The 18,614-nt window shown below is 42.5% G+C and overlaps 1 protein-coding gene across 1 annotated transcript in view; it reads right to left on the reverse strand.

The window, feature by feature from the left end:
• Positions 1-18,614, reverse strand: part of GSE1 (Gse1 coiled-coil protein) — a 429,515-nt gene that overhangs the window by 396,641 nt on the left and 14,260 nt on the right. The window lies entirely within an intron of this gene.

Here is an 18,614-nt window from a genome sequence, read left to right on the forward strand (position 1 = left end):
TATATAATGAAGCTGTTTGGGATGGGAACATGTCTTGAGCCAGCAATCCTAGCAACCCATTTCCAATTTTATGTAATATGCCACAGCTTCCTAGCTTGAGTGGCCCTGGAATTCCCCTACTCAGACCTCTCCCTCAACACCCTTTGGCAGTGCCCACACTCAAGCTATCTGCCATATGAAACCAGGTGCCTGGTTCAATACATCCAGAAGGAAGTCACCTTGTTGCAAGGAATTTTGGCATTTGAAATACAACCACTTTTCTTAAAGGAGTGTGGTGAAGGAGCCCTTCAAGCTCATTCCTTTTGGGGCCTGGGTTGAACTGTCATAACCAGCCCAGCTTTTTAAAATGTCTTTACAGATACTGAGAGCTGTAAAAATATATCCACTCACCATGGAAAGATTACCCAGGTCTTGTTGGCATGGTGTCTTATGGCAGGTGTGTAGGCTACCCCATGTGGTGTTTGGCAGAGGGTTATGATGAAAAGTTTGTGCTGAACTTTGTAGCTGCTGCTTGCGCTGCTGTCAGACAGAAAAGGCACCAAAAAAACAGGGGTAGAGTGCAGGAGAATAAATAGAACCCACATCAATTCTTTCCTCAAAAGTACCACCCCTCTATGTTCCATTAATGTTCCCTTTGCAGAGCCTGGAACTGATAGATGAAACATTGGTTATGACAGTAACAGCTATCAGTCAGTAAATAATAATAATCTTGGTCAATTAACAATACACAATTTAATCTATAATCAATCTATTAAATTGGCATGTTTTTGGACAGTAGCTCTGATGGAAAGAAGCAAGCTTTTTATTGCTAGACAACAAAATGCAAATATTACAGCAGGCAAAATCTTGGAAGATGCAACATCTTGTTTGCATTCTTTCCTACCTGAAATTGAAGGACAAATGCCTCATCTTAAGATGAGGCCTGCCACCCATGCTATAAGCAAATTCTAAAATGAGAAATAATTTTACATCAGTAATGTCTACAATGACAGGCAGCTGCTGTCCAGGATTTCTGAGAATTCTCTCCCAGCCCTACCTTGAGATGCTAAGGATTGAATTTGGGACCTCCTGCATTCAAAGAAAACCATAGAGAAGACTATAGAGCTACAGCCCTTCCTCAAAGAAACTTCCTTGAACAGGCACATGACCACTTTCAAAATAGCCTATTTGGTTTTATATTTGCACACATTTAAGTGAATTAGCACATGCAAATGAGCATCAGCCGCTGCCATCCCTCTTCCTATCTCTCTTCCATATGCTATTGGTGTCAGTATGCTGGGAGGGACTAGGAGAAGAAGAGGACAATCATCTGAGGGCCATGAACTGCTGAGGAAAGTGCAGCAGCAAATATACAACAGCTCACACTCTCATTTGGCTCCTGGGTCAGCAGCTATTACCATTTTGCACAGCTACTGGGGTGGCACTATGCCTATTACACATTCTCTAGGATTGGCAGGGAAATTATGGTGGTTTCTGGAGCTTTGGGCCAGTTTAGACCCTCTGGAGCCAGCAAGCTAACACAAGCTGTCATGTCCCTGCTCTTTGGGGGAGGACTTGGAGCTTCCCAAAGCAAGTGCTACAGAGGAGCAGGCCATTTCAGTGGGGCCAAGCAGGAGGATGAAGGGTCTTCAGAAGTCATGGCACCCTAACCAAAAGGCACAGGGGGTACTTGCAGAGAATCAAATATGGAGGCTGAGAGCAGCCAGAGTGTGGGTGAGTTGGCAACCAGACACAAGTGTCTGCCTGAGGAACAAGACAAATTCTTCAGGCAGTCCAGATGGCCTGCAGCTTTGCTCTGGGTGGGGTACTGAAGGATCAGAGTGAAATTCCTTCAATTATTGACATAGAGTGCTGGAACAGTATCCATGCAGTAGCTCCTTGACTTTCCTTGTGACCTAGCTCTTAACTGGACCATGCATTCACCACCACCTCCATGTTTTGACCCTGGACTGCTTCAGGGCCTTGCTCTCACATTGCCACTGTGTTTTGACTTTGGACTACTAGAAGACCTTGTTTTTTTAAAAAAATTGATCATGTGAGCAGACTTTGGGAACTGCGTAGTTCAGTTTCACCTGAAACAAGACACAAGCTCAAAGACAAGGGTCCTGACATGAGAACCTTTTCATTCATTCATTCATTCACTCATTCACTCACTCACTCACTCACTCATTTAATTATTTATAAACTGCACCAGACAAGGTGGGGTACAACCTAAGAAGCACAACTGTTTGGGGGGTCCTACTCTAAAGGTATGTCTGAATAGTAGTTTATTAAAAAAAACTGCAGAGACAACTCATGCTTGACTTCTATTGGCAAGCAGTTCCACAGAGCAGGGCCTACCACATTAAAGGCTCAGTCCCTAGTAAATCTCAGGGGCATGGGGGTCACCCAAAAGAACCCCAGCTGGATTATCTTATTGACCAAAGTGGAGCATAAAGAATCCAGTGGTTTGTCCAGGAAAGCTGAGCCACAAGTCAGATTCCAGAGACACATTAAGCTGAACTATAGCATAACAAAAGGAAGGTACGGTAGTTGTCAGGACTATTAAGGAGGTCTCTCTGGCAATACTTCTGGCTCCATTGCCTCTATCCTGTCTACCCACTCACAATAAAGCAACCTATTGGAGCAAGTTTCTGGCTTTAACAGTTTTAAAACACTCTGCAGCTCAGCTTTTGCAAGTTTCCTAAATGTCCACACACATTTCCACTTTCAGAATTATGAGGCTCCAAGATCAATTACACAAAAGTATAAGCATAGAAGACCAGCCCTCTGAACTCCAGCTGGGGTGTTTGCTTGTTTGTTTTTCCTGCTGATACAGTCATAGGCTGAAGGGCAAAGTCCCAGCATAGGAGAAGCCCAGCAGCCCCACTCTGCTTTAAAAATAAAATAAAATCAGCTTTCTATTATTGAACCAGGCTCTTCTTGTAAAATATTGCAGCTAATATATTCTCCTTCCAGTCTCTGCCTTAAAACATCTCAAGGCACTTTCTCTCTCAGAGAATCATGTTCTATTATTCTCTAAGGTCTTCTAAACCCTCCATTCCCCAATTTCACATACTATATACATAACTGTGGAGCCAAAGCTTATTTAATCAGAGGAAGCGGCCTTATACTCAATATTGTCTAATTACTTTTTTCAATTTGTTACCTATTCTATCCTGGCACTTTGGTGAGCTAGAAAGCAGGTGGCCCCAGCCTAACTAGTTATTTTTAAACAAGGGAAGGTGATCTACCTAGTTATTATTGGGTGATAATAAAGCAGCTTGTCCTGCTGCTTTTTCCAGGGGATAACCACTCGTTAGTGCTTAACTAGAGGCAAACAGAAATTCAGGTTTTCGCCAGATTTATGTTTTGCTCTCATATAGCACAGAAGAGCAGGTTTTCACTGGGAAAGGAGCAGGGCAAGGGGATATCCACTTGGACCCATGTCTAGAAAGCAGGCATGCTTTCTAGGAATGGGACAAGCAGAATTGTGGATCAGCCCTCAGTCATGCTCAGAGAAGATCCACTGATGTAGATGGGTCTGCACTGAATATAACATTGGATATCACCCATTATTTGGGAGGTTGCAACATTTAATCTTTTGTGTGTTAACTTAACAGAAAACAATAGAAGTGTTTAGAAAATTAACTAACATTTAACAAATTGTTTGCTGGGAGGTTAGATGATACTACATCAGTGAAAGTGTCACCCCACACTTTCCAGTGCATTTCTCTGTCACATTTCTTATAATAAAATGTCTGACCTTTTGAAAAAGCAGGTGTCTTGCTCTCAATCAACCATTATTGCACAGACTGAATTTGCCGGCATGTGACTGACTCCTACCTGAACATAGTGAATCCCATCCAAAGAATTGCTCTTTAGAATTTGGATAAGGAATTTTGAGGGAGCCCCATTAACAAGCATGCTATCTTGTACACAAAACTTTAATCTCTTGCCAGATTAATGGATTGCTTTCTGTTTTTTTCATATAAAAAAACCCCAACACCGTTATGCTGGCCCCCACCCCAAGCTTTTGCCTATCACAGCACATTATTTCCTCCTAAAGAATCCTGGAACCATAGTTTGTTAGGCAGGCTTCCTCAACCTCAGCCCCCCAGATTTTTTGAGACTACAATTCCCATCATCCCTGAGCACTGGTACTTCTAGCTAGGGATTGTAGCAGGAAACCCCCCCCCCCCAATCATCCAGTTTGTACAAACTTCACACACTCACACTCACACACTACATACGCCACACTTCTGTTATAAATTCACAGAAAAAATCAACCATACATCAGATTTGCACTGTTCCATTTTTATTTTATTCCATATGACAAGGACTATCAAAAGGGGGTGGCTTGGTTCTGGTCAGCCATAATCCCTTCACCATCTCAGCACATCCACAGGAGCCCTGCCCAGTTGTTATGCCAACCCTGGTGATCCCAGACAGAAGACAATCAAGATCACAAAGAACTTGCATATGGGAGTGGATTCAGCATGGACTGAAACAAAGGACACTGATCAGATCTTCCCTCTGGGGGCAGGAAACTGCAAACTCCCCTTTGTGTCCTGGAAGTGACTCATGGGGAAGGGGAAAGGGGGAAAGGAGGAACCAGCCAGGTGACAAGACACTCAGGTTACCACCAACTCCTCCCTCAACCCCTCCTTTCTGTAATGCATGTATGATGTTTCTGGGTTGGGCTAGACCTAGAGGAGGGGAATTTCAAAAGTTTTTATAAGGTCTTGCACACCATTTTTCTGTGTCTTTTCTCTCACCTGCAAGTGAGGGGAGCACCCTGTTGCAACAGTTCAATAAAGGCCAAGCCTACAGGCTGCTGATTTGCTCCAATTTACTCTGGTTGGTGTCTTTACTTTTTGTCCAAGGGAGCCCTCGGATTTTTCCGGTAACAGGATCATGGGAGTTGTAGGCCAAAAACATCTGGAGGGCCGAGGTTGAGGAAGCCTGTTGTTAGGGATGCTGGGAATTACAGCTCTGTGAGGTACATGTGCTTTAAATGTATCATGTGTATGCAGCCTAAGCATATAACCAGTTATTACTATTGTGTTTCCTATAAATGTCCTGCTTTACAAAGCCTTCTAAGCAAGAGGGACATGAAATTGCTTAGCTCTACAGTTGTTCCTTTCCTATCCTCCCCCCCCCCCCCCGCTTCACCATCTCTGAGGAGACAACACAGAATACATAATCTGTCAGCCAGCATCTCCTGAACTACAAGAAACAGCTGGTTCTCAGCCCAGAAAAAACAGAGAGGGGAGGGGAGGGGGTGGAGAAAGAAGAGTGAAGAGTGTTTTGCTCTGTCTTCTCAGCTGGATCGATTTCACCTTGGACACACACACACACACAAGTCTGTTATGTGCTGAGTGTCACAAAAGGCTCTGTATCTGCTGAGATTTCACTGTAAGCTTGGTTTCTTAGCTGGACAATTAAATAAGCCTGCATCAAAGCACTGCTTCAAGGCAGGAACTGTCAGTGAAAATTTGGTATTCTGCAGAAGTATCGAATTTTCTGGCCTGAGTCACCTGGTTGAATCTCAAGTTTCATTCTCTATCAACCAAGTTATACAAATGCAAATTATGCACTTGTGTTATCCAAGTTTTTCTGTAGGTTTTAGTATGGTCTGGTCATTGGTGGGGTCACATTGGTACTAATGGGGAGTAGACAGGTCAGATGTCAACCCTTGGCATCCTTGGACAGCTGCCAGGGCTCCAGAGCTTGGGCAGCACCACTGCTAATACCTATCCTGAGGTCCACATTAAAACAAATTTCTGGACCATCATTCCAAGCAGCACCAAATGGCTCAATCTAGCCACACTTTTCATTTCCCACAAGGCCACTGACCTAGCGGGAATGTAAAAGCGTGACTATACCACATCAGACAGCATTGCTCAGCAACAATAAATCCATTTGCGATGCCAGCAGACTATTTGAAATACTATTATGTGTGGCTCCTCCTATCCCAGAGATTGCCAATGTAGCACCCCCAATTGTTGCTGGACTAGAACTCGCAATAACCCCAGGCAGAATGGCTAATGATAAGAGATGGTGGGAGTTGGACTCTAGGAATGACAGGAAGGCAACAGGTTCCCCACCCCTGCTCTAAGAATTTTCACTACTTCCCTGTGTTTTGGTTTGGGAAGCGTGCCACCATAGATCAAAAAGTTTACCCCACAAAGCACACACATGCACACATTCCACAAGGCTTATCCTTTGGAGTCATAGTGGCTGGAGAATTCCAGCTATTCCAGAATGATTCTCTCCCTCTCTCTTGGCTACAACTCTTGTCAGATGAACTATAAATTATGCTGCTCTCTTCCCTTCTACCTTCAACACAAGTGGAGCTTTTGACTCCTTTTATGACCTAAGGGCTGGAACGCTAGCTGCGCTGATGGTCAAGGATGTATCCCTAGTTTTTTGTTGTTTTTTAAAAAATATTTATTAAAGTTTTGAAAGTTACAGAAAGGAAAAAGAAAAAGAATTAAACATAACAAAACCATACAATACAATACAAAAACAAAAATATTACATATACATAACAAAAATAAAACAAAAGCAATTAAAAAAAGAAAAAAACACAACCTATACTTTCAATGTTATTAACTTTCTTTTACTTGTTTCAGCGTCCTCCTCACACCTCCCTTTTTTTGTGTTCCACTTCGATTAATTGTTTCAGCAAATCCTTTCCATCTTCCTCAAACTTCTGTCCTATCATTTAACTTAACAAATTCTAACATTTTTTTTTCCTTTAATCCAATTACAATCTATTATACTTAATTCTTTATAACATTTCTGCTAAAGCCATGTAACTTCATTCCAACATCTTTCTAACATTCCTTAATTTTACAATATTTCTGTAGATAATCTTTAAATTTCTTCCAATCTTCTTCCACCGACTCTTCTCCCTGGTCTCGGATTCTGCCAGTCGGATGTATCCCTAGTTTAATGGTTCTACTAAGCACTAGGAATTTCTCATCCTGTTCTTTGATTATCAAAACAAACATAACTTGATGGTATCTTGGAACCTAAGGGGGCTTCCAGATTGGTGTTTATTCTGGGATTGGTGCTCCTCAAACAAGCAAGGGTTGTTGTTGTTGTTGTTGCAGTGTCCACAGGATGTTGTTGTGTGGGATGTGAAACACAAGAGCAGTCAAGCACAACATCCCTAGAGTGGACATAAAAGGGGATATCTGGACCAGCCAGTCAGAACTTCCTGTTTCTCCTAGGCTGGGACAGACTTCCTCTGGGACAGACTAGAGGTGGGCATGGCCTCACCTGTGCACATAACAAAAGCACAGGACTGGCCGCCACCTCTCTCTCTCTGACTACATTCATTGAATGAGCAACATCTGCTCAGCCTAAGATGCAGCCAAGAGAGGACAAAGGGACTGTCTCTTTATGGGATAGATTCCAGGTGTATATAACTTTTCTAATTTAAGTCTGCCTTCTGGGATCCAATTGTGAACAGAATGTGTGAGTAAACTCTTTTTATACTTTTACAGAAGACTGTGTTGTATCTTATCTTTTTATGAGGGGCTATATGGGGAATTAGGGATGCGGGTGGTGCTGTGGGTTAAACCACAGAGCCTAGGGCTTGCCGATCGGAAGGTCGGCAGTACAAATCCCCACGACAGGGTGAGCTCCCGTTGCTCTGTCCCAGCTCCTGCCAACCTAGCAGTTCGAAAGCACGTCAAAGTGCAAGTAGATAAAAAGGTTCCACCCCGGCGGGAAGGTAAACGGCGTTTCCGTGCGCTGCTCTGGTTCGCCAGAAGCGGCTTAGTCATGCTGGCCACATGACCCAGAAGCTGTACACCGGCTCCCTCAGCCAATAAAGCGAGATGAGCGTCGCAACCCCAGAGTCGGCCACGACTGGACCTAACGGTCAGGGTTCCCTTTACCTTTTTATATGGGGAATTACCTTTAAAACGTATTATAGAGGCTTTAGCGAGCCTGAGCAAACGCATCCGCTGTAAGTTTAAAAAGGGGAATGTTACTCTGCTAAATTGTAGAACTTGTTAACACAAGTTGGAAAGGATATTATCAAACAATATATCCTCTCCTGCATCCCTGAACATTCCCACACGTTGGCATCAAACTGCCAGCATGTCTCCCTCCATCTCCCCATTTAATACAAATTCATCCTTTCTGCAGAAAATCCAATGAATTGGGGTGGGGGGACCTCACTGACATTGACCCATTTGCAGTATCTTAATGACCCACATACAATATTATGCTTCAGCCTGGAAACACCCTTAAAAACTACAACAAGCTTCAGGTCCCATGGCTGTCCACCAATTAACAATTCTTTAAGCACCAAAATGTACTCTGTTTTTAAAAAACTGCTCAGTGACCCTTCACTACATACTGTAAATGAACATCACAAAAAATATATGTCTCTGAATTTTGAAGAACTTTTACTCTTAAATTGCTATTTAACAACAACAAATTCCTTGCTAAAAGAAAAGGCCACCTTTAATATTTTATCTTTTCCATCAAATTTGGGATTATGCATGTTGCAAGAACACACACAAAAATGCATACAGAAAATAAACAAATGTTAGAATCATAGAACTGTAGAGTTGGAAGGGACCCTGAGGGTCATCTAGTCCAATCCCCTGCAATGCAGGAATCTCAACACATGGTCCCTCATCCAATTTGAAACCATACAGGACTATGCTTAACTTGGCAAATGTGCTAGCAGTTTTATTGCTGCACCACTAGTGTCGTACCCTGTGCAGTTCAAAAAAGGCACATTTGCAGCTACTTACTTACACACTGCAGATGGTGACAGCAGTCACGAAATTAAAAGACACCTGCTTCTTGGGAGAAAAGCAATGACAAACCTAGACAACATCTTAAAAAGCAGAGACATCACCTTGCCAACAAAGGTCCGTATTGTTAAAGCTATGGTTTTCCCAGTAGTGATGTATGGAAGTGAGAGCTGGACCATAAAGAAGGCTGATCGCCGAAGAATTGATGCTTTTGAATTATGGTGCTGGAGGAGACTCTTGAGAGTCCCATGGACTGCAAGAAGATCAAACCTATCCATTCTTAAAGAAATCAGCCCTGAGTGCTCACTGGAAGGGCAGATCGTGAAGCTGAGGCTCCAATACTTTGGCCACCTCATGAGAAGAGATTACTCCCTGGAAAAGACCCTGATGTTGGGAAAGATTGAGGGCACAAGGAGAAGGGAACGACAGAGGACAAGATGGTTGGACAGTGTTCTCAAAGCTACCAACATGAGTTTGACCAAACTTTGGGAGGCCGTGGAAGACAGGAGTGCCTGGCTTGCTCTAGTCCATGGGGTCACGAAGCGTCGGACACGACTAAACGACTAAACAACAACAACTTACACAGGATTGCACTGCCAGTGCTTTAGCCTAGCCGACTATAGCCTGAATTTGTCCCCTGAGCTACTAGATCCCCACCACTATCTTAACACATTCAAAAGCTTTATGTAATTCCACTTTGGACAGAAAGCAGAACTAGTTCTGTCCCTTTAAAAAAAAAGTCCATCCAAACTTTTTATCTGAAAGTTATTTTCTTCCCTATTCTCAATTATAACAACAGACAAGACACTCAGTCACTCTCTTTCTCAATAGGGGATCTGCCTTTTGTTTTCTAAAAAACAGCACATTCGATTCTTTTAAATGCTGCAGTTGGAATGATTTTTTTTTTTTTAAAAAAAAGAATAAATGGATCTGTTTTTTTCTAGAGGATTACCTGCTGCACGGACAGTCAGGGCTTTGTTAGCACTTAATTCTGTGAAGCAGGCCTCTCATGGAGAGGAAGTCTCCCCAAAGACAACTCAGTCTCCGAGCTTCACAGTGCACAGCGTGAGGTTATCGTGGCGTTAAAGCCTGATGGGCAAAACAGATGGCAAAACAGAGCACATGGGAAAGCCATCGGGAGACACAAAAACAGATCTGTAGCATTCCAGAGAGCAAGAGGCGATTTGGCAGCAGCAGCAGGCAGGGTGCAATGGGAGTTGCTGGGAGAGAGGAGATAAGGATCCAGGCTCTTTCTTGGACAGAAGAGAAATATATTGTCCAGTAATTCTGTGTCTGATGAAAACAAAATTGGGGCGGGGATGATTGCAGAAATAAAGAGAGTGACAAATTCCCAATTAAAATCACTCCCTCCACCCCACACCAGCTTTTAGGCCTTGGAGACGAAGCCTGAATTGGTGCCAACAGAGTCTTCCCTTCCAAAGCTAATAGCAGGTGTGGAAAGGCATTTTTTGTCAGGACCACAGCTGGAGAGAAAAGGGTGAAATCTCCCCTGCCCTGCACACTGTGGTCCCCAATGAATCCCCCCCTCCCCAAAGCATCTGCTATTCCTTTTTGACTGACACAATTTCAAGGATATAGCAGAGTTGAAAAAACAGTTCAGAAAAGAGCAACCAAAATGATCAAAGGTATAGATTAACTCCCCTAAGAAAAAGTTTGAGGCTTTTTGGTTTAGAGAAAAGTGTGAGTAGTAAGAGGTGACATGATATGCATGGTATGGAGAAAATAAATGGAAGAAAAGTTTTTATCCCTCTCATAATACTAGAACTCAGGGTCATCCAATGAATATGAATATTCATTGGGCAGAAGATAAATGGGCAGGCATCCTTCCTCATTTTTAAAAGCATGTTACAGGCAAAGGAGTGGCTGGGAAGTGTACAGTATGTGGTCACAGATGCTCATATTGTGCTGTTATTTTTTACTTTAACATGTATTATCCTTTTCTTCAATAAAATGCTGCTTTTTCCCTAGTTTAGCATCAGGGCAGCAAAAACTCACACAATTTTTTTCCGGTAGTGTTAAGATGTACATGCTCTGAGTATTTCTTTTTTAAAAACCAGGGTTAGTATTTTGTTGTTTGTTGCTCAGGAATACAGAACCGAAGGTGGCAGGAAGAAGAGAAATATTAATTACCGGTATGCTCACAACTAAGTAACAGTCACACAGTCATACAAAGCCCACCTCTTCATTGCTGGATAAAACCATTAAGTCCTGGGTCTAAAATTACCTAGCCATACCACTGCTTAGGTAGGCAATTATTATCAGGAAATCTGCATGGGCCCAGCACTGCTGCTCAGAACCAATTTAGAGCCTCTTTGGCTACATCTAACTACAATATCAGGGGAGTGTCTGTCCATTTCATGTGCCATTCATCCTTTAAATTTTAAATTTCTTGGGGGAAAGCAAGACCCTACTGTTTTGCTTATTTTTGTTCCACAAAATATGCCTATCATGTCCTTCAGCTCTATTAATAGAAGCCCCAAGGCAGTTCACAACTTTGATGGAATAGAAATTACTGAATAAAACAAACAAGCATAAAATAAGCAAAGGAATGACTATCAAGATAACAAGAGACATGGTCACCTGCATATCTCAAAATTTCAGCCACTTATCAATTTGAGAGACTTTTTGCCCCTCCCCCCACTCCGAAATACTGGGAGAGAAAAAAATATCCCCCCAAAATTCAATTCAATCCATGTATGTGGAGTTGGTTGGTTGAATTCTTTTATCTGTCAGATGCTGTGTGGTGGTTGCTCGTGAGTAACCAGGCAGGACTCCGAACTGTCTTTTACAGGTTTTATTGTGCAAAGTATTTACAGTGCAGATACACAAAGTTCATGTCTGTCTTAGTCACTTGCAGAATCCGGGAGTGGCCCCTTCCGGCTTTCCCCCCAACATAAGAACTTAGACACCCCAAGCCTCCACCTTCTTGCATTTCACTCCTCTGCGCAAGCTGGGCAACGAAAGTGGTGTGCGTCCCTCCTGGCCAGCCCAGCTAGGTGAGGTCCTGGGGCTCTCAGCAGCATCCTCGAGCCCTATCCCACCTTGGCTGGCCCCTTCCCTCTCTTCTCCATTGGACGTGTGGCTTTTCCCCTCGCTGGAAGAGGAACTGCTCCTCAGAAGCCTCGGAGGCTCTCTGTATCCCAAACGTCCCCCTGCCTCCCTCCCCTGTTCTGATGGCAGTCCCCTGACACTATCCAATGTAAAAGTGATCCAGTGAAGCTAATTGAAGTGCCCACAGAAAGCTTTGTTTCTGAAAATTAAAAAAAAAAAAAAAATCCCAAGAAATTCCCCATTGATTCCTGTATGGTGGTTCTTTTTTACCTTTTTTACCTTTCCAGTGGAAAGTACCCAAGTCCTAAATTCAGTAGGAGTTTTCAAACAAAAACCGATCCAGGAAAAGGTTTCCCTTTCTACTATCATATGGATAGCTGTGGTATATTTTACTTATCCCAAGATACACTGAAATTAGACTTGTAATAAAATGGCTTTTCAAAAAGGGCTGCAGGAAGGTCCATGTGAGTAGAGGTGTTGCCTAATTTGGAAGTATGGCAAACCACCTGAAAAAGCCACAGTATGGCACACCAACTGAAGTTGTGCAAAAACTGTCCTGGCCATAGCCTCTTCCTGTTTATTTAGTGGTAGGGCCAAATCATGGATCCTTTCCAAATTACAAGCTTGCTTCTAAGGAGGAGTGTGCACACTTCCAGAAGAGGCTGAATGCCTGTTTCTAGGTTGGCCATCTATCCAAGCAATGTTAACACCCAATATTGTCTGGATTAAGCTGCAGACGCCCAATGATCACAAATATTGCTGGTCATGAATCCATAAATCACCCTAAGGAAAGCCTTTTTCAGCCTTTCCAGGTTGGCCAGCTATCCAAGCAATGTTAGCACCCAATACTATCTGGATTAAGCTGCAGACCCCCAGTGATCACAAATATTGCTGGTCATGAATCCATAAATCACCACTAAGGAAAGCCTTTTTCAGCCTTCATCCTCACGTTATTGCAAAACTATATTTCCCATTGCAAACACATATAATAGATGCTGATTATATTTTATTACTGTAATATAACTGAAGAGCAATCATTTTGTAAACTCTAAAAGTTTTTTCTTTTACTACTGTTGAGTATTGTGACATGCATGTATGCACTCTTGTATAATACGGGGGGGGGGGGTAGCTCTAAACTGCAGAAGTGCAACTCAGCATATAACAAACAGGTGGCTCATTGTTTAGGCAGATAGTCAATACCTAATCTGAGGTTTGCCCTTTAGGCAGTTTCTCATTCATTTGGGAACATGGGTTTGATAAAGAGAAGAGCGAGGAAGATTGTGTTTGCTCCCTTTCCTATTACCCAGCAATTTGGAGAGATGCTGGCTGTAGAGAGAGACAGCCAGACAGCCACTGGGACCCTCTGAACAGGTCAATGGCAATAACAAGATCTCAGTCAAGCAACACAGCCCTAAAGCTGATAAGCTTCCAAGAGGCCAGGTTGTGTCCCTTAATATTAGTTCTTACAGAAGAAATGCTTGCAGCAACTTAGGCTACTGAGTTACTGGTCAAGAGGATAAAATGTTGAACTAATGAGGATTTGACCCAAAGGTTATGTGGGTCAAAGGCATCTCAGGACAGTGGCTTTTCTATGCCAGTTTATGTCCGAATGCAGATAATTGCACTATATGGAAGCTAACAGGTGAGTTGCAAACCACCAATACTTTCATTCAAATTTTGCCTCAACAGTGAACTCATTATGGGTCTTGGCTTAGGCAATGTAGCTGTTCTCTCAATCTTCTGCAATATGAGAACTGGTGAAAGGGCTGCTGTGCAGTGGTAGAACATATGCTTTGCATGTGGAAATTCCCAGGTGCAATCCCTGGCCTCTCCAGGCAGGACTGGGAATATTCCCTATCTGAAATCATGGAGAGCCTCTGCCAGTCAGACAACACTGAGCTAGGTGACTTATGAGCCTGATTCCAAATAAGGCAGCTTCCTTTCTTTCTAGTAAATGGGATCTACAACAAAATGTAGTAGTATAGTCTCCTCAACATAAGCAGGATTCCTGTTGGCCACGTCCTCCTCCATGAGTCTCTAAGTAGCTAGAGGCTCAAGCAGGGCATTCCACTCCCCATTTCAATTTTCAATTTTCTTTTCCCATTCAACAGTCAACATTCTGTGTTTACTGAACATGCCAAGTTTCTTAGATCTGAAAGCTTTTTTCATACTCCTGTAAATCTCAGGGTTCCTCACACTTGCTGATACCTGTGGTCTGTTTTGCTTCCACTAAACTGCCCTGTGATCATTGGATGAAGATCAGTATATAAATTTAATAAATAACACTAATCATCAGCCCAGTTCACTGTAAGAGGGAATGACAATATTGGCCTAGTCGCTTACAAGGTATATAAGAAATAAGAAGATAATGCACACAAAGCCCCTTGAATACCCAAAACATGCCACCTAATTGGCAAACATTATGACTGACAAAGCCTCAGGTTAAGTACTTAATTCGTTCCGGAGGTCCGTACTTAACCTGAAACTGTTCTTAACCTGAAGCAACACTTTAGCTAATGGGGCCTCCTGCTGCTGCCGTGCCGCCGGAGCACAATTTCTGTTATATAATAGTATAATAATTTATTATTTATACCCCGCCCATCTGGCTGAGTTTCCCCAGCCACTCTGGGCGGCTCCCAATCAAGTGTTAAAAACATTCTCATCCTGAAGCAAAGTTCTTAACCTGAAGCACTATTTCTGGGTTAGCGGAGTCTGTAACCTGAAGCATATGTAACCTGAAGCGTATGTAACCCGAGGTACCACTGTATTGAATGTGGGATCACATATAACAGTCCCAACACCATCCTGACAACAAATAATCATGAAGCACAAAAAGAAATCCGGAATGCAGAACATTATACCTCAAGAGTGTCTCTCATTGCCCCTCCTCATAGCTTCAGTAAGCTTGCGTCCAAAGCAGCAGTCAGTCATGGCCTCGGGTGTCTTGGTGCAGCCTTCACCAGCCAGTAGCTAAGAAAGTTCTGACCTCCTGCCCCTCATGGAGTTCTAGCCTTTGTCCTCCTCCTTCCCAGTACACCTCTCTCCAAAAACCCAAGCCTCCTATAAAACAACACCCACATTCACTTTGGCAATCCCTGTTTTGCACAGATCTGAAAACCTTCTCTGATGTCTGGCCATCATTTCATAATGATTTGCGTTCAAGGCAAGGTTGGGACCCAGGGATTCCTTGATTGGAACAATTCTATAGTTTGCATTTTCCCTTCCTATCCCCAAATATTAGCTAGATTCTGACATTCATCAATTTCTTGAGTTTATAGGGGGTCTCCTCCAAAAACTTGATCAATATTCTAAGTCAGTCATCCCCAACCTTGTGCTTTCCAGATGTTGTATGACTACACCTCCTATCATTCCTGATCATTAGTTGTGCTGGCTGGGGCTGAAGGGATCTGTAGTCCAAAACATCTGCACAGTACCAGGTTTGGAAGGCTGTGTTAAAATCCTGTTTTTACATAAGATACTTCCCTTTTATAGGAGCAGAAATAGACATCTGTAAATAGTCTCACTGTAGTAGAGAGTTTAGAAGACAATCTGAATCCACACTGTAGCTTCTAAGTTTTGTAGCTGCACTAGAGCTTAATTTAAAGCACAACCAATTCAAGGCTCACATATGCAAACACCCTTAGTAATAAAAATCAAAATGCTTGCAGAGAATTTTACCATTCTCAGTTACAGTGCCTCCCTGGAATTGCTGTTATTCAACAAGTCCAGAGCACAGGGCTGGAAAGATTATCCTGAATATAAAGCTTTTGGCTGCCCTCTTCTGGCTGCACAACTAAACGCATAGAAAGGACAAAATTTTGATTTCTCCACATTTTCTTAGAGTGCATACACCTGGCACACTATCCCACATTCAGACCTTTCTTGATGCAGAACCACAAAGGCAGGAAGGATCCTATTAAAGGCTAATTCACACTTTCACAACCACCATTCAATGAGTGCAATATTAAGAACTAACTTTTATGTATGAAACCATCCTCATAGATCAAGCACCACAAATGAAGTTTTTATACACCCTTGGAGCCTGCATGCAGTTGGGCCATCTGTAATAGGCTGCTTGGTTTGAGGTTTTGATGGAGTGTTGTAAAAATGTTTATCATTTGCTATCAACTGCCAGGCTTTATGAGCCTAGAAAGAGATTCCCCAGCTCTTTGCTTGGCACAAGAGAACAGTGTGACTCGAAACTATGTTCTCAGCTTGCTGGCCTCTGGGGCATGCAGAAACTCCTTTGGGAATTGTGCACTGGCTATGAGCTTGCAGTTGCATCCCTATCTTCGCAATCTATAAATAGCGTTTCCAAAAGACACAATAGATTTCGAGCACTAAGGAGGGATTTTGCAGGCGGGATTCAAACATACATCACAACTTTAGGATTGCAGAATTGAAGTGAATTAAAACATTCTGTCACCCTAGCACAACAAATCCCCTTTTTTAAAAAAATGACTTTTTAGGGTTGTGACAGGAAACTATGGTACATTGAAAAGTGGGGTGAACAAATGATTAACCGGAAGATATGTAAACAGCCTGCAAAGAAATAAGCGTGGATACAGAATGAATGCTCATTGTCATACAATCACCCCATTAACAATAAAAAGGCCAGACATAATCTAACCACTGCTTAAGTGCTGTACAAGCAAATCAGGATAAATGCTCAATAAACAGGTTGTCTGGAGGAGCCCATTGTCTTCCGCAAACAGCCATGCACAGACTAGCTTACCCACTTTAGAAAACCTGTCTCTATGTGTAAAAACAGCATATACGTGTGCATATATATAGGTCTTCCATTCAGTCTCCCTTCTTATCTTGCTACAGAATATATTGAATTTCGATTACACTTAATCCTCAGACATCCACTGAGCCTGGGGCACATCAACAGGCATTGCCTGCCCAGCTGCAACACAATGAAAACAAGACTTCCTGCTGACCTATCACATCTGGACAGATAGAAGAGATTCTTTATCCTCTTAACAGCTTTCTCCATGCCCTCAGGGAGCACCCTCTAACTCCAGACTATGAGAAGGCTGGAAGAAAAGAAAGCAATATCTAAAAGCAAGGAAAGCAAGTCATGGTAGTCTGAAAGGAAAGCAAGTCATGGTAGTCAGAGCAAGCGCTAATGCAGACCCAATACATTTCAACAATGCAGACCCAATACATTTTTGGCCCCTCCACTCATCTTTATCTTGGGCATTCGTGATTATTTTACTCATGATGGTATCAGGGTGGTTATTGTTGCATCAGGGTGCTTTCAGATGACTTGTTTATTGACTAAACAAAACAAATTCCTTCCAGTAGCACCTTAAAGACCAACTAAGTCAGTTCTTGGTATGAGCTTTCGTGTGAGAAGTGTGCATGCACACGAAAGCTCATACCAAGAACTGACTTAGTTGGTCTTTAAGGTGCTACTGGAAGGAATTTGTTTTGTTTTGACTATGGCAGACCAACACGGCTACCTATCTGTAACTTGTTTATTGACTTCTTCAGATACTGAAGAAGTGTGCATGCACACGAAAGCTCATACCAAGAACTGACTTAGTTGGTCTTTAAGGTGCTACTGGAAGGAATTTGTTTTGTTTTGACTATGGCAGACCAACACGGCTACCTATCTGTAACTTGTTTATTGACTTCTTCAGATACTGAAGAAGTGTGCATGCACACAAAAGCTCATACCAAGAACTGACTTAGTTGGTCTTTAAGGTGCTACTGGAAGGAATTTGTTTTGTTTTGACTATGGCAGACCAACACGGCTACCTATCTGTAACTTGTTTATTGACTATTCATCCTGATTTGTTTGCAGGGAGATTAGAGGAGGCTGGCTATTTAATGAGCATTCACCCTGATTTGTTTGTGAGAAGGTTAGATGATGTTGTGTCAAAGCAATTGTCACCCCACAGTTTCCACTGCACTTTCCCCGCCATCTTCTTTATCACAAAACATCCAATCTGCTGGGAAGCGGGTATGTTGCACAAGACCTCCCAGTCAGTCAATTGGTCTGAAAAGTTAAAGGACTTCAGCAGGAAGGTGCAAGACATGCACTGAATAGAAACAAAGCAGTATGTCTGTCCCAATAATTTTCCAGGTACAAGCTGTATTGAAAGTGGAATTACATATAAGCACCCTGGTACCATCATGAGCACAAATCGTTGTGAAAGCACAATAAAAAGGATGCTTGGAAGGGCCCGCCAACAGGCAGGGCCTTTTCAGTTGTAGCTCCAATTGTAGGGAATGCCTTCTCCATGGAAGCCTGCCTGGCAAAAGCACATTGCTTTTCAAGAAACCCTTTCTGAAAATCACAGGTACTGAATGCCAGTTAATGTTTTTCTGCTATTCTGCTGTTTTGGGTTTCTCTGAAGAAAAGCAGGGTATAGATTTAAAAACACAAACAAATACATTTTAGTGGGTTTATGCAACAAATCCAACTGAATTATAGAACTAATCCAACCATGCTCTTGGAGATGCATGGAAATCTGGTCCAAACCATTCATTTCCCTGATAATCTCATTATTTGGAAAAAGTCTCATCTGAACTGCTAAGTACACTGAATCAGAACCAAACCAGAACAGTATTTGCCATAATTAATAAAACAAATGACAATAATGGAACCAAAACAAACAAGTAATTTGATTCCCTAGGCAGTGTTACGTTGAGTACGTTAGTCTAAACAAATACTCAGCTGGGCTGGGCTCCAGAAATAACCCTACTCCAAGAAACAGTTACCCTTGGAGACCATCACCCATCCTGTTCCCCTGGGCAATGCCTCTG

The sequence above is a fragment of the Podarcis erhardii genome, assembly GCF_964252035.2.
Source record: "Podarcis erhardii genome assembly, chromosome: 7".
Taxonomy (NCBI): domain Eukaryota; kingdom Metazoa; phylum Chordata; class Lepidosauria; order Squamata; family Lacertidae; genus Podarcis; species Podarcis erhardii.